The sequence below is a fragment of the Temnothorax curvispinosus genome, unplaced genomic scaffold (assembly GCF_003070985.1).
Source record: "Temnothorax curvispinosus isolate PA1 unplaced genomic scaffold, ASM307098v1 QBEX01008203.1, whole genome shotgun sequence".
In the NCBI taxonomy this organism is placed as follows: domain Eukaryota; kingdom Metazoa; phylum Arthropoda; class Insecta; order Hymenoptera; family Formicidae; genus Temnothorax; species Temnothorax curvispinosus.
This window is the reverse complement of record NW_020217983.1, coordinates 206,189-223,483: the sequence shown is the minus strand read 5'-3', so window position 1 is coordinate 223,483 and position 17,295 is coordinate 206,189. Positions and strand designations below refer to the sequence as shown.

Here is a 17,295-nt window from a genome sequence, read left to right as displayed (position 1 = left end):
TCGATTCATTCGCGATGCAATTCGCTCAGTTCGATACCGACTGTGAAGAACCGAAACGCGATTATTTTCCAGTTCGTTCGCGGGATTATTATCGCCTCTCTTATTTCCTGTTTTGCTCGCGTCAAAGTGAATTATTTCTCCAATTTCGACGATTGCCATAAGAGCGATCGTCGCTGAACCACGTCGCGAAACTCGCGCGGCTGCAAATTGAACTCCCTTTCTCTTTCTCTCTCGTCACAATGAGAGAAAAGCGTAGAAAAGCCTCGGGAGGATATGCGAACGGAATTGCTGTCCGTTTTCGTGGCTTGTCGCTCGATTAATTGTTCAAAAGCCCGCGCGTTCGGAAGGCGCAAGAGTAGCGAACGCGAAATCTGGGTCGAAACGTCCGGGGGCCGGGGATAGAAAGCCTAAGGGCAATTCTCTAAACGGGGCTCGACGGCTTAACGTCACGACGGAACACGGATATACAAGTTACAGTGAGTTGCGGTGGCGGCGTCAACACGTCCATTATATAATCATTTCGCCGTTCTTTCGTATCTCAATGCGTCAATTTACAACATTTATTCGCGTACGCTTATTTATATCGATAGATTCTACAACTTTATTGTCATAATTGTATTCACTTTATTTGACATTAACAAAGTTAAGTTAATTATTGATACAGTGGAAGTAATTATAACAAGTTCCCACGGTTCCCCTTAAGGTTTAGCTGGAACTCATATGGGATTTTAGTTGGTAGGCGATGGACTTACGTCCGTTGAATCCAACACTACCTCTGCCTTGCCCGAGGCGGGAGTGTCTTTGGAAGATTTCCCCATGTAAAAAAAAAAGTTAATTATTGATATTAAGTTTCTTATCACATACAGAACAACTTTATAATACATAAGTGTATGAGGCTATGTATTAATTAGCTTTCAAAATGATAACAAATTGGATTATGCATCAGAAAGTTTAGCAATTATTTCTAATTGATGCTTTCTCGAATCGAGCTATTACTTCAAACATCGATGTTAATTACAAACGCTTGCAACGTCGATCAACTCGGAATAAGCGCCCACTCGCGCGGTGGTTATTTGATGTCGCGCAAACTAATATTATTTGTAGATACGTTAGAGACATTTCACCGGAAACTGTATCTAGTCTGTGTTACGTACGTTCATCATCAGGACAAGCGTATGTATCTTTATTTAACCCGTCAGAGTGTATCCACACGAGGTCCCCGCAATACTCGCTATAGAGACAACATTTGTAAATGGAATTTTACGTAAAAAAGATAATAAGAAAGATTATAGAAATAATTTATACTACAATAAAACAAAAACAAGTCAAAGAAGCATATAAAGTTTTTCAACGTAAGAACATACACATAGTGCATGAGATAACTAATTTTATATACGAGAATTCGATTATTTATTGGATTTACTTCTTGATTGTGGCTTTATATATGTACCCATTACGGTCAAAGATATTCCACGTTTGTTTTCCCGTTTCATCTTTAGCCTGCTTTTATTGCGTTACACAATCGGCGGCATGGTAAATAAGTAACCGACACCCATTCGAGCCGTAAGTGCGCACGAGGCAGCAACTAGTATTAATTATTAATTGAAAACATGCTGGAAATGGTGGTGCTTCATCGGCGCTAATGCTAGTCTTCAGCTGCCTTCGTATCGATTTGTCTGGCCGATTCGTAAAGCCGATCCAATAAATACGGGACGCATGACAAGAGACGCAATTAATAATTTACAATCATAAATACGGATACTCGCTTTACGGGGACGCTCATAAGAGGATTGAAGTCTCGCGCGACGGACGTAATTTAATAACATGAACGATATAGAAATCAATTCTGATTTGCTACATCAGAGCTGTCTAGCTTATGATGAGAAAGAAAGAATCAATTTTACACTAAATCTTTTTTATTTGCATCTTTTTTTACTTCTACATCTAATTTCTTTGATAAAATGTACTCGTGTACTTTAATAATGGTTGATATAGTATTATTGAAAAATGATCAATCATTATTTATAGGCCTGAGATATTTCTCACATTTAATGTCGGAAGACACATCATTGGCAGAATTACAGTTATATTGCCACTGGACATTGCATCAACGTCATTTAATTAATGCGATACTAAAAGTGCCAATCGTCAATCAATATGTTTTTCTTTGTCAGATAAACGTCAGAGACAAGTTAATTAACAAGTACTTTATATTTATATCAATTTGATTTTTTATCAATATTTATTACTCTCATAATTGCAACATAATTGAAAACGTTGCTCATACTGATACATACATAAAAGCAGCCTTCGATCTTTTAGGATTTTAATGTTTATTTAAATAAATAAATTACTATTATACCTAAAGACCACGCATTTTACGATACGTATAATCTTATGATTTTGTAATTAATTATTATTCTAATTTTTTAAAATAATATTTTAAGAAGAACTTAAAATTATTGTGTTTAATATAAAGAAATTAATATTAATTTAATATAAGAAATACAAAATATATATCCGTTGCAAAATTAAACAATTAACTCATTTTTAATTATTGGAAGAAATTCGAGAAGTCAATTCAAGTCGGTCTGCGCATTAATATTAATGGAACAAGCGTTTCGTATAGAGGTCAAGAATTGGAATTCCATCATCCACTCGAGCCAAATATTTGCCGAAGCCTATACTGAGGCTGTGAGTGAAACTCAAACAGCATTTTAAATTACATCTTAACGACGAGTAGGAATGACTGCGAAGGGTGAATTTTTTGCAGACTTTTAATATCGAGTATTATATAAAAGCTCGATTCTCTTTACATGTGTGTAAGATGATATTATGAACCATGAAATCTTTGGAGGAACATTTCAAGCAAATCGTCTTTTTATATGTATAAAAGCTTCATAATTAGTTGTAATATGAAGTCTCCGTCACTTCCAGAGGCTGAAGCCTTTCTAAAAAAGATTCTATTCTGCTGACAAATGATTTGTTAATGCCACGACGAATATGTTTCTTGTATTTGCAACTTTCTTGTATTAAAAAGTATTAAAACTTACATGTTTGTTACGTTAAAGGAATATTTCGCAAAATTGAAGTAACTAGTAAAACCTTTTTGATAAAAATCCTGGAAACCGTGCATTTGTTCGTAGGAAGGGATAAAATATGGCAATTAATAAAACCCTGGGGATTATATGCATGTCTTATCGCGACGTGATATACTTAATAAAGTAAGCAGACTGCTATTAAGGCAAACAAGATCGCTGGGGAATGAAGAATATACGTACGTTGCGTAGGTGTAACTGGGTCGAACACTTGCCTGAGCGATTTTCGATATCTGATATCGTCGACGAGAGACTCTTTGTGCAGAAACACATTTGTACACAAAGCAACAGGCGTTTTTACAAATCGTTTTAGTTTCTCTACAAAATCTTCAAGAGAACTCCTACTTTATTTCCACTATTATAAAAAACATCGTTTGTACTTTCACGTAATTATTTACCCTCACTTTCTCTTTGCTCGTATTTTATTCCCGCGCTGATTACTTCGAACGCTTATCCGAACCCCTCACCCTGCTTCTGATCATTCTTTTACATGCAGTAAAAATGTATTTCTCTCGTGTTTATTTATCACCGGTGAGGAGTTTCCGCTGGCCGTCGCAACTCGGTGGATCGATAATTAATAGAGCGCATTGCGGACACGCTCCCTCGCGACGCTCGAGTTCGACAACCATAATGCAATTGACAGTAGTGGAATAATGACATTCTAGCGCGTATGTACGTACAATCGCGGAGGGATTGGCAACGCGAACGATTAGCAATTAGAGACGCTAACTACTGCCGGATAGGCGATAACCTCGGGATTCATTACCTTTTCGCACGCACACGCTGCTAGGCGAACTAGGTCGTGTGTGTATCGCGAAAAGAAAAGCCCGTCTCAGAGAACGTCGATATATGAGAAGAACACCCGCGCGATTTTCCTTCGAATCAATCCAGGCGGATAAGTGCAAATTCGCGAAAAAATGGAGCATCATGCAGCCAGCGTATATTTTCCCTGAATAACTTCTCCAAACCTCTGAACTTTTGAACTTCTGCATAGCTATTGATATCATTCATTATCATCATATTTTATATGCGAAAACAAATATTTCAATTATTTTACTCGTCATACGTCATGTAAATCATTAAAGAGATAAATCTCTGAGTTCTCGCGAGATTTTCGAGCGTCCTACTTTGATGTCATTATATTCCTCGTTATGGTACCATTTTAAGGTACGATCTCTCCGCAAAATTTACGGTTAATTGATCGGTTAGCGACGCGGAGAGTATTTCATCGCGATGATTGGCGCTTTGTGTTTCGGCGTTACTTCGAATTTCAAACGTCAGCGACGAAATGCGTACCCGCATCAGATTAAAGCGGATTAACACAAAGGGTGGAAAAGGCGTTGGCGTGTCAAATATCCGTCCGGGTGCAGACTTGTTGATTTTCGGTAGCGAGAGGGACGGCTATGTGGCTTCGCGGCGGCAACGGCGTTTAACCGTTATGCAAATGTGAAGCGTTTAACGATGTGAGGAACTACAGTACTGCAGACGGCGACTGTAGCGCGGAGTGATAATGTTGTTACGGCATTGTAATACACCTGCCGAGCTAATCAATACGCCACTACGACGAAATTCTACGGTTGTTCACCCTTAAACACGTCTCGCCGGTCTGACGCCCCGCGCATAATTACCTGATATCCCGAAGCGATATACCTACACATCCAACTGAAATAAAAAAAATCACACACGTTCGAAGGATATTGTGCGCTCTTATTTTTCTTAGAGAAGATGCCTAGACACTAGCGATTAAAAATTCAGGAATGTAGCGGGTTGAGATTTTTATGGACGTGAATAATGGATAGTGACAGTTTGTTTCTCGATTAAGTTCAAGTAGGTCGTATGTTAGCGGAAATTTTAAGTTCAGAGGTTAATCAGAGAGGCGTGTGGCATTAAATTTCGTAGATGAAAGGAAGGATGTGCGAGGGCTCTGCAACAACCTGCATAAATTTCCATACGTGCACCCGTGCGCGCGCCCGCGCGTTATTTCCCCCGTGTCTCGCTTATGCATTAGCGCATTAATATCGCTAATCGATTCGATATGACAGTTAATAATGCCACGTATAATGCGCGCGCGTTCACGGGTGTTTCCGTGGGAATTATTGTTACCTGTCGATTAATAATCAAGGACCTGGAGAGAAATCTGAGAGACACTTGGCGCGGTTAATATGTGTATATCGCTGCAGGTTTCTCCTCGTCGAGAGAGAGAGAGAGAGGCCTTACAACGCAACCCTGAACTCACGAGATCGATCCGGCGTTAACGCCAGAGCCACGAGAGAGAGAGAGAGACAGGCCCCCGCGATGGAAGCGCGTGAAATTTTATTAAGAGGCCGGGGGTGCTATCGCGAGGACGTATATCAATCGCGAGATTTATCGCAATTACTGGACAATAAATCAACTTGCTGGGCGGACGCAAAATTACTCGGACATCACCGAGAGTCCGAAAGATTAAGAAGCTATCTCGAGAGCTTAAATACGTCTTCATTCATTTCACGTCTCCCTTTTTCAGACATCCGTTGAATCTTAGAACCATGAATGTTAAATGCATACCGAGAGAATAACTGTTACCGCTTAGATTCGGCGAATAAAATGAGCAATGACGATCGAGTGACGATTAAAAGGTCAGGATCGATAATTCATGAAAGCCAAAACCGTTACCGCGATTCGAGAATTTAACGGACGGATCAAGTGATTGAAATTGAAATAATTAGATTGCAGTCTGTCTTTTATATCGCAATGGGATCAAGATACATGTATGTGGGCTCAAAATTGGCCAAAGTTATAATTAACGTATTCGTATATTTTACGCGCTGCACGTGACGCTTATTTTAGATAGTATTTGCCACTATTGAACGCCTCGTCGAAGTCACACGTCGCAGGAGCGTAGAATCGTGTCTTCGTATATCTCCTGGATATATTAATAGTAACTCGCGATATCGAGTTATCATTGCCCCGTCCACCGTTCTCCTTATTTTACTCGGGCGCGCTATTTTCAGGCGAACGCTAAAGACGGTTCAGGCGAACCGAGCGAAATTGGGTCAAGTACGAAGCACGTCACGTCATGTCACGTTCGAGCCGACGTTTGCCGCAACCGCTACGTATACGGCAATTAAATAACCCGTAAATACCCCGTTAAAACACACCTCAGTGCAGAGAAGTAGACGAGACCGGCGCGTCATTGTCGCGAAATCGCGAGACTGCATTCCGCGCTCAGTTTATGCTTGGCCGAGCAGTAACAATGTTAATACGACGGAGATTAAACGTATATATACGTATGCGAGAAAGAAATTCGAGATTTACGAACGACAATGGGGAAATTACTACTCTCAAGATTAATGTACCATCGAGTCTCATTTCGTGTATATGTAATATAAAATTTTGATTCTCCAAGTAGATCTCGATATGCCGACATTGCTAAATTATGTTGAACATTTTACTAATTTCCCAACGCGTACAAGTCTATACTTTTATATGTTTGAAAATTGTTCGAGGAAATTTGGATCTCACCAGTACTCACCACTACTGCGATAACATTAGCAAAAACATGATTGCCGTCGAATTATTAGAGACGGAACGGAAAAAAAAGTAGTAAAGGTAGCTGATATTGCAGACGCACAATCAACGATAGAGATTAGCGAGCATCATATAATCGACCACCGATATATCTAATTCATTAGTTTGAGACACAGCAAATTTTCTCTAACGGCTCTAATTTAATTTAAAGCATTTTGTGTTTAAAGCATTTAAGCATTAATGTAGATGTCAGGCGACGACTGACATCTACATTAACGTAATTGCGGGACCGTTGTTAAACGTTGTTGAACGTCAGGAAGTGACATTGCTTGTGTATCATCATTTGTCACATGCCACGCGCTTATTCTACAATCTACAAAATAATTACGAGACGCGCTGGCGAAACTATATTACTAGAAGTTAATATCCAGAAAGAACATTATTCGCGAAGAGCATCTTGCATGATATAAAATATTGAACAGATTCAAAGGTTGCGGTTGGTGCCGCGTAAATATATCACGATGCTGGTTTACGACACAAGTAACGGCACGCAATTGGACCGAAACCGGAAATATGCACTCTTTGGAGGAACGTAGCTTGATATTTTACTGTTCAAAGTATAAATATATTTTATTTTATTATTCTCAAACGCCATGTTATACCTATGTAAGATCCGTAGCTACGCTGTGAAATCTATCTCACATGTGTCATCGTATCTCCTGACATGGGTCGGACAATGCATCCGCTTTTAGCACATGTCAATATTTTACGTTTAAAGGGCAAAAAGGAAGAAGACATTCCCGTGATACTTGTCAGTGACGAAAGTCAGTGACTTGCGTGGCAGATGATACATAATGCCGGGGACAAGGCTATAATAATATAAATTAAGCAAAAAAAAATGCATGATGAGGCGTCAATAAAAATCTGACCATTTCGGTAAACAGTAAAATTTTTTTATTTTTTAGTGTTATCAATAAAGCTCAGTAACCATAAATAATAATTTTAAAAATAAAAAGATTGTAAAATAACGTTTGTATTCAATTGTAAACGTGCGGTTATTTACTATAATAGGATTAGTAATGTTATCGAGTTTCTTCTTTCTCATTACTAATTTTTGCACTTTCTGGATAAAAGTTGACTTTTCCTTTCAGAGTAAGAAAATCGCGATATTGCAACTAAACGTTTCTATTCAATTAGCTCTATGTGAGCGGCTACGATTCCATTTTACCTCGAGTTGGAAGAATGGGGAAACTGGCAGTGCAATTAAGTAAACGAGGTAAAGAGGCCGGTTTTTTATTGTCGGTGAAGTGAAGAAGGGTTTACCCTTTCGCGGCGAATGTTCTACAAGTTGAAGAAAAGACGTCCGAAAAACGCAATGAATAATTCTCACCCTGCGATCGGCAGGGTTCGTTTATACATTCATAATGTCTTAATGAACGTTTAACAGGGGCAGTTTCCAGATGTTATCCGAACAAACTTTATTCACCGTGATGACCGAGATTTAAATTTTCAGATATTCTCGTCGAGATAAGTTACATGTTATCGATTAATCCTCTAATGCTTTTTGAGAACACGAACCTTCGCCTTCGCTTAACTATTCGTCAAATCTTTTTAATATTAAAACAACATAATTAAAATAATAGTAAAACAATATAAATTTCAATATATATTTAACATAAAAATCATAAAATAGCATCCTAACATTTGTTACATTTTATGTAAACATGTATAGAGTAATTATAATTAATTATTTTATCTAGATAAATGCATTTATTCGAAAAATAAACAACATTTTCGATCTTTCTGTAATTTGTGAACTGATCTAATTAACGATTAACCTTTGTTGTCCTACATCAAAGTGGATATCGTCATCCCGCGTATAATATTCCACACTCTCAAAGTAACCTATTATTGCAAAATTAGCGAGCTATAATTTCAAAATCTCCATAACATTTTTCAAATAATAAAATTTGAGTGTTAGAGTAAATATCGATAATATCAAAATGAGAACGAAGCACTTGACTTTGCCGGTTTGGACCGCACAGACACAAAAAGAGAAATAGTTGATTGCACGATTGCAATCCTAATTGTCCATATGTATTGAAATTTATTGAAATCACAGGGCGAAGGAAGATAGTAATTTTGTATTTCCATATTTTTGGGTCTCGCCTGTCAAATACGTTAAAATTACGCGTGTCGTTACAAATATCGCGCCGCAGTTGCGAACGATGAATAATTTATTTCCGCACTTCCCTATAGTTTCGGAACTCCGAAATCCTGCGCGGAGAGAGAGAGAGAGAGAGAGAGAGAGAGAGAGAGAGAGAGAGAGAAAGAGATAGAAAGAGAGAGAGTCGCACGCACATTGCTAACGCGTACGAGCGCGCGTCGCGCGGATATCCCATATTCGCGAAAGGGAATATTTAACGCGCGCGTCCCTGTGGATATCCAGAATTTCGAACGAGCACGATAGCACCGACGAAAATACGTAGCGAAAAGCGTGGAAACGCGACAAGTACCGTTGGCCGGCCAGCGTTACGTTGTTTTGACGTTGCACAATCACGCGATTATTAATACCGCGACCACTCTCTTGGCGCGACAAGGGGGAGAATGATTCATCGACGAGGCACGATCGCGCGCAGCAAACGACGCGCGCGTGGAATTCCGTGATAAAGGTGAGAGTTTGCCCCGTCGCGTACATGCGACCCGCGTATTTTCAGACTCTCCCGGAACCTTTACACGATCAAGCCGCCGAGAAGTAGTTTTTCTGACGCGAAAATAGAAACTTAGAGGCGCACATCGAGGCTCTTATTGCGTTTATTACCGACGTGTCTTGAGATGATAAGCAATCGCGAGAACCACGCTGCTTTTACCCGTGTCTGCTTATGTAAGTCTCCGCGTTTACGGACCCTATTTTTCTTTACAAGAAATTAAACTGTGATTTCGTTTGGCGACAATGTCGAAATACGACCGAATGACGGTCGACCCACATCTTTTTAATATTCAATGCCGAGTACCTCTCGATAATGTTCGAAGCTCTGACTTAGTATCTGATAAAAAAAATAAGTCCTGTTGAATTTAAATGAACGTGGAAGTTTCGTTATTTAATTGCACCGTGGGAAGTTCGCGAAAGGTCCTTCTTATTTTCTAATTATTTGTAACGTGAAATCTGTCCGTACCTCGACACGTTTCAATTGAGAAAAAAACTTGACCGTTAATTGGCGAGAAAATCTGCCGTTAAGGTTTAACTCGGATATTCATAGTATTTTTACGTAATTTACCACATTAGCACCTGTCGATCCGTTTTCATTAAAAGCGCATTGTCCTGGCAGGCAAGAAAAGATCTATCGTCCCTCCATTCTTTTTATCGTCCACATATTTTTACGTATTTGCCGGCGTTTTTACCACATCCAGTTATCCCCGCAAACAATGCGGGGACTTGATCAAACAATTTTTTTCGGCTTTGCCGCGAATTTGTTCTGTCAATCCAAGATTGAAATAATATTACTGTATTTTGTTTTTTCCTATGTTGCTTTTACTATCAAATCATCTTACAAAAGTAATTTAACGTTTGCCGATGATTACGATAAAATTATATTTTAAAATAAATTTCGCAAATAAAACATCAGAATATAAATGCTAAACATTAATTCAACGGTATGGTTCAGTAGAAAATGATAAAATGTCAATAAGTTAACGTAATTTTATATAATAATTGAAAATTTTAATGTTTTATTGCAAATTAATATTTTGTGGATAAATTTCGAGAATTCACAATTTTTATATTTGAAAAAATATCAGTAAAATTAATGTGATTTTATACAGTTATCAGAAATTTTAACATTTTATTACACATTAATATTTAATGTATAAGTTATTAAAAACTTATTACCAATGTAAAATTTAAAATGTAAAACATTAAAATTCCTGAATACTACATAAAGGTATTATATTTTCGTATTAAACATTTTATTATTTAATACTGAATCGTCAAAATTTATATTTTTATATTTTATGCACAAAGTGAACTGTGTCTGAAATATAATTTTTTAATAATTATTGGTCAAATAGTATCAGTTATTTATATAAATGTAAAACTAATTTAACGGAAAAATATATTTTTAAAAATAGAGAAAATATTTTGTTATAGAAACAAAAAAAAAAGATATTTTTTAATTTTTGTAAACTGATTAAACTTAATAAAGCCGATTATTTTATTAATTGTATTAATTATTATTGAATGGAATAACGTTGCATGAAATTTGTTTGTGGTTCAATAAAATAATCTGTCAAAGCTTAAAAGAATTATAGAAGTTTAATAAAAATTAACTTCTTATCGAGAAAACGAATTTTTAATTTCGGGAAATATAAACTAAATACGGTAAATTTTACAATGGATTTATTTTACGATGGAAAATTAAGAACTTCGTAGTTTATCATGTTGACACAGTCGGACACACACGCGGTTTCTAAAATCAAATGACGATAATATTAATGGATTAGATGAGATACACGAACATATATACAATTTGCACAAATCATAGGAATCATAAGAGAATTAGTTTTCAGCCCAAATGAGAGATTTACCGTTCAAGCGCGAGGGATGTAAGTCGAGATGTAAGCTTGCGGGATAGACAAGCCGAGCCGATTCATTACCTCGGTTTCCGATTATCGATGGGTTCTAATTTAACCGGGCTAACTGCCTAATTAACTTTCTGCCCCGTGCAATGTATCGCGCGAGTAAAAACAGTCTCAGTCAGGGGAGTACGAGGGGAGAGTGGTTTCCACTTACCCTGCCTGTCTGTCTTATCCCGTCTCGTCGCTGAGATCACTGTCCCTCCTCCCTCGACGAGCGGCACAAAGAATCACAGTTCACGAGAAAAGATATGCACGACGGACGACGACGGCGACACGTAGCTCGTGAGCGATCATCCGCGGGAGGGAATTTCTCTTTGTAATTTCTCTCTCTTTCTCTCTTTCGGACTCCGTCGAGTCACTTCCGGAACTCCTCTAAGGAAATCTCACTGTCCCGAAAGCCTCGGGCCGGAAGGGGACGCGTTCACGACGACGACGGCGACAATAACGATGACGACGATGACGATCAAGCCAAGTACACTCACACGTTTCGCGTTGCGCATGTGTATACATATATCTATCTATCTATCCATTTATCTGTATTTATATATATCTCTGTGTATTCATCTTAATGGAACTCACGACGTTTCTTCTTCTCCCTTTCTCTCGCTTTTTCTCCATGTACCCCTCGTTAAACTCACTGGTTCGCGAGAACCTCCGATCGGTGATCGCGTTGTTCCTTCTCGCGATCCACCCTCCGCCCTCGCTACCAACTCTCTCTCTCTCCCTCTTTTTCCCTCTCTCTCTCTCTCTCTCCCCCTCACGCGCACACACACACACACTCTGCAACTAGGATAAAATGATATGTATTGGTTCGCAACGGCGGCCCCCGAAACTGCACCGCTGTCTTCGCGATTCACACGTTCACTTCGGCCGGCGATCGAAAGCGTCTGATTTTCCCAGCCACCCCCGTATCATCCGTCCGTCTCGCGTTGGTTGACTTTCCTCCCTTGTGCTGGGTCCGCTCCGTTCCTCGCTCTGTCTTTCTATCTATTTCTCTTTCTCTCTCGCTCTCTGTCTTCCTCTCGACGGAGACCCCGTTGCGCGCCCCCTCGGACAACAACCCTTACTCACAATTATTTTTGCTTGACTAAAACTAATACGGATTATATACTCCCGGTGCACACGGCTAATATGTCTACACTCGCACGACTATCCCGTGTGCGCTCTAACCCAAGTCATATTTTAAGTACGACGACGCACGGGTGGCGGTGCGACCGTGGGGTTACACTCTCTGCCTCTCACGCTGCCGCCTCCCTCTTGCGCCCCGGTCTGCCGCGACGCGCCCCTACCCGCCGAAGGTATCCCCACCAGGGATGCCGCTCGCCCTTGACGCGCCACCCCGCCGAACAGTGACGTCTCTCGAAAGTTTAACTCCGTCCCCCCTCATCCATTGAGATGTATATGTCGTTTGTTTTTATTTTCTGTCATTAAAGTAAAATGTTATACAGACGATTTTGTTACTTTAACTTATTCGCACGTCGAAAAACGTGGGACGAGTTTATTTTTATTGTTATCCACCCTCGGCTGTGTTAATTAAAATGGTACGTAATACTCGAAAAACTCAAATAGTGAGTTTTCTCGAGAAGGTACTAACTCTTTTGATAAAATTGGAAAGAAAATTTAAAATAAGATGTGATTCATATATCATTAAAGTTATATATTATATAAATTAATATAATATGTGATGTTAGCTCATTGAAATATTAATTAGAAATTAATAGCATCGTGGCACTATAAAGACAAAGCTGCCGTCACATATTTCCCGTCTTTTCCCATTAATTCTGAGTCAACCCTTCTGTAATCGCTCGGGTTCTTCCGCGCGATCGAGACGCCCCTAACGTACTACCCCTTATTCCCCGTTCGGAAAATCGCAGTGACGGAATTCTGTGCCACAAGGTTCCGTGCCGTTAGAATATTTCCATGACGATCTTTACGTGTATCGCGAAGCGTTACAAGTTTATTACAAAGTCTGACTGTTCACCTTTAATAAACTTTAAGTACATTACACGAAGAAATTACCGCTACAACCTTTCGAAGTTTCACTCGGTAAATGTTTCTCGGTATCGTGGCAAAATGCCCCTATTACTTGCGACGCCCTTGAAATTACGACGACCCATCCCTGCCGAGCGGGAGACAGTAACGTAGTCGGAGTATCGCTTTACAGAGAATTATAATTAAAGTAATGATATTTACGTCGCCATGAAATTGTGGGCGTAAAGTTAGCGAACGTACATGAGAGTTTCTAATTCAGCGTGCAAATTAATTATGCAAACTTGCAATGGAACGTATATAATATGTATATGTAATTCATAAACTATAATTTTTCACGATATCCGATATTTCGCGTGGAATATAACAAATTAATGTTTACGCCGTAAATGCAAGCAGATACCTTTCCATCCACATTTATACGTATTATTGCAGAAAGAGAGAGAGAGAGAGAGAGAGAGAGAGAGAGAACATTACGTTATTTTACCTTAGTTGGTACCAAGTCGAGTGAGCCATCAAAGTTACGACAGTCCTTATTAGCGTCGGCGGGGGCTCGTTGAAATTTGTAAGTACCGTGTTTCGTGCGGTAGTTTTTGCGGCCGTTACCACACCGTCACGCTGCGTTTCCCCAACCCCACCTCACCCCCCTCTGTATTCGGTCGATCGACGATAACGTCGGTGTTGTTGTCGTACGTCACTGACCGCCACCCCCGCGAGGAATTATACCCTTTCTCCTGCCACCGTTTTCCCTACCTTTCACGCGACCCCCGCGTCCCCCGTTTCCCTCCTCCTCCCCCTTCGCGAACGGGGCTCAATGGTAGCCGCAGACTACTTATGGTACCTAAACGCCCGATGCCTAAAGCGACGTGTCTGACACGATAGGTGAATGGACAGAAGCCGTCTCTATCCCGCGGCAAGCGCCACACCACTAAATCATGCATATCGAAACCGTCGCGGGGGTGGTCGCGCGCGTCACGTGACGCCGCACAGGGCGCTGCGAAATTAGGGAAGTCGGTACCCCTTCGCAGTACGAGGTAGGTACCCCGTACGAGTCAGAAGCTCTGAGCTCGATCGAGCTACCGATCCTTTTGGATCTGCCATCGATCTCTGCGTGTTATCGCGATCACCGTATCGTGTCGGCTCGAGCTGCAGGTCGCAGACCGAAGGGGATAATTTTAGAGCGGAATTAACAACGACACGTTTCTACTGAAACTGAACGTTTCTAATAAGCAACAGCCAGCTTTCCGCTCGGCCTTCCTGTTTGTCCCTTCAATACACTAACTCTAACTAATATTTATGGCAACGATCCCGCGGGTATTAACGTATTAAAGTCAGGCAAGGCGACTACTTTCCTCGAAAGAACAACCCTCAAACATGGTAAGCGACTCTCCTGGCGACCCTCAGGCCGCGCGAACTCGTACGATCGCGGAAATTGTGCGTTACCGGAAGTCACATATTTCGAAAGTGTCGTGGGAAAGAGGGAGAGAAAGAAGGGACGCGAGGGAGGGAAGAGCGTATCGGGGCGGCTTATCCCTTCCCGCGTCCCTCGGCCGCGAGTTTTCACGAGCTACTCCCCACTCGGGGGTTCGTTTCCCTACCCGGCGGTCGAAGGATTCTCCTATTGACGTGCCGGTTCCCTCCGACCCAACCCCGTGAACCTCTCGCCCACGTCTACCCCCACGCGCACCACCGCCATCCCTCTGGTGCTCTATAGCATGGTCTGACGTAACGCGACGTTACGTCAGATCACCTTCGCGGCCCGCTGCTGCAACGGGTGGTCTCCGGACACTCGCACCCAGCACGAACGGTCTCTCTATCTCTCTCTCTTTCTCCTCCTAACTCTCCTCTTCTTTCTCTTTCCCTGTTGCTGCGCGATGGCATTTCTTATCGCCGCAACGCGATGCTTCTTTATAATCACGAACCCCGCCTTCGCGATGTCACCTTCGCGAGTAGAACACGATTTCGAAAAAAAAGCACGTTAAATGGATAGATAGGCGCCAAGAGGGTGAGAGGAGACTCTCTTTCATCGTGAGGCGCCATGGGATTTGCTAATACAGCAAAAAATTTCTCTTAGTGCGTTTCTCATTAATTTTCTTAGGAAAAAAAAAATAACGAATACTTTTGCCATTAAAATATATCTGCACGTATTTGTTTATGAAAAGAACGGTTTTGCTAAAGTAGTTAGCTAGATATAGATCTAAAATAATTTTTTTGGACCAATTATTATATTAATCGAAATAATTATTGTGTCGGAACGCGCAAAATGCTGCAGAATGTTTTGACATTCTATGTTGAGCCACCATACACAATTATTTTGATTTTGATTTTGCAACGTTTAACAAAATTATGTTTAAATCTGTATGAGTTATTATGTTGAACATCATATTATTTAATATCGCAAGCAATACGGTCCAAGTATTTCCCGTTTCCTATCGATCATTATCTTGCACTTTTCCGCTTTCATTTATTCGTACGTTTATATGCCTATGTATGTACGAACCAAACCCCAAATACATCGCAACAAATTTGCGAGAGCTTGGCGCCATCCTTCAGAGGGAAGTTCATTTATCCAGTTGGGATGTTCCTTTTCTATATGTCTCGTCAACCTCCAACCTTGTTTTTTTTTTTTTCCATAATGTCCCCACACAATCGGCAGATTGCCGTACGACGTCGTGAAAGGAAACATCTACGTACCTTATACGGTACGCAGGTACATACGCAGTTGTTTTAGATTTGCATGTTCCCCTATTAGGTGGTTTTGCATCTGTTTTATCATTAAAGAGCCGTCCGTTTGAATTTCTTCTTTGCACAATGTGTATTTTGCGACATTGTCGCGGACATCAAGGAAAAAATCCCATAAGTCATGCTGCTGCTGATTCATTATTGTTCTCCCAATAATCGGATGAATAGTTGAATTAGGTATCGCCACGAAAGCCGTTAATATCGCTAATAGGATAGTTCAGCGTAACTGCCGTTCGGCCCGTCCGACTATTTCGAAAGAACACCGAGTCCCTTTTCATGGATCGATTTAAAATCTTGTTTTTCGTTGTGTCGTCTTTTTATCTCATTGTACTTTATTTTATTTGTTAATTTCACTTTTGGTAGAAAGAACTCGTTGTGTTTGATGTCTCGAGGAGACTTATTATTCTGTACAATTTAATTCGCAATTGTAGCCGATACGGTTGCGCCCTTTTACACCACCCCCGTAATTCCAGAAGCCGGCGGCTTTCAGGTTTGCTCATTGGCTTCTGTGTGGTTAGTGTTGATAACAATGTAATCATTATAGTAGACTCAAAGAAAGGGAAAGAGAGAGAGAGGAGGGAGAAAGAGGGAGAATTCCAAGAAATAATTGTCTTATTCCGCGTAGGGCGGATATAGAAGAGTCGATTTTACGTAAATGAATTCTTAGAACAATCTTAAGGTTAATACACAATAAAAAATACTCGATTAAATTCGACAACATATATCTTACAAAATATTTGTTTTTTCGTTGTATGCAATTTCTCCCTCTAATTAAAATATATTCCAAGATTCTTAAAATACGTGCGAGGTACATTTACGTGTATCTCTTCTAGTATTACGATTATTATCTGTTTTTATAAATTTCGGGTAAAATTATATTATATATGAGAAATACAAAATTTTGATTTTCTCGATTCACATAAATTCTGAATATTGCGTCTCTTTAAAATTTCAAATTCCATCTTTATTTTAAGTTCTCCGACGCCGCCGTACCGAGAATCGAAAATATCAATTCTACGTTTGCGCTTTGAATTAGCTTTAAGCATATTATATGTCACATCTGCATTTACATAACTTAATTCTGCACAAATATCGTCTCCAGCACAGTTGTTATAAGCATAATTAATTATTACTAAGATACATATTAATATTTTGGTGCATTTTAATATCATTGCTATATGTTATATAGTAAATATCTCAAGATATAGTTAAACAATATATCGCCATTTTAAATATATCTGTGACATATATTTATAACAAAAAAAGTTTTTTAAATACAATATAATAACAAATATTTTTCCATATGGCTAATGCCCGTTCTAGA

General features: G+C 39.8%; 1 protein-coding gene across 1 annotated transcript in view; it reads right to left on the bottom strand.

Moving 5' to 3' along the window:
• Positions 1–12,769, bottom strand: part of LOC112457744 (probable cationic amino acid transporter) — a 56,980-nt gene extending 44,211 nt beyond the window's left edge. The window contains exon 1 of the mRNA XM_025020959.1: positions 11,395–12,769. The gene's annotated coding sequence lies outside the window, so the exon portion shown is untranslated. The remainder of the gene's footprint in view (positions 1–11,394) is intronic.
• Positions 12,770–17,295: the final 4,526 nt, after the last annotated feature.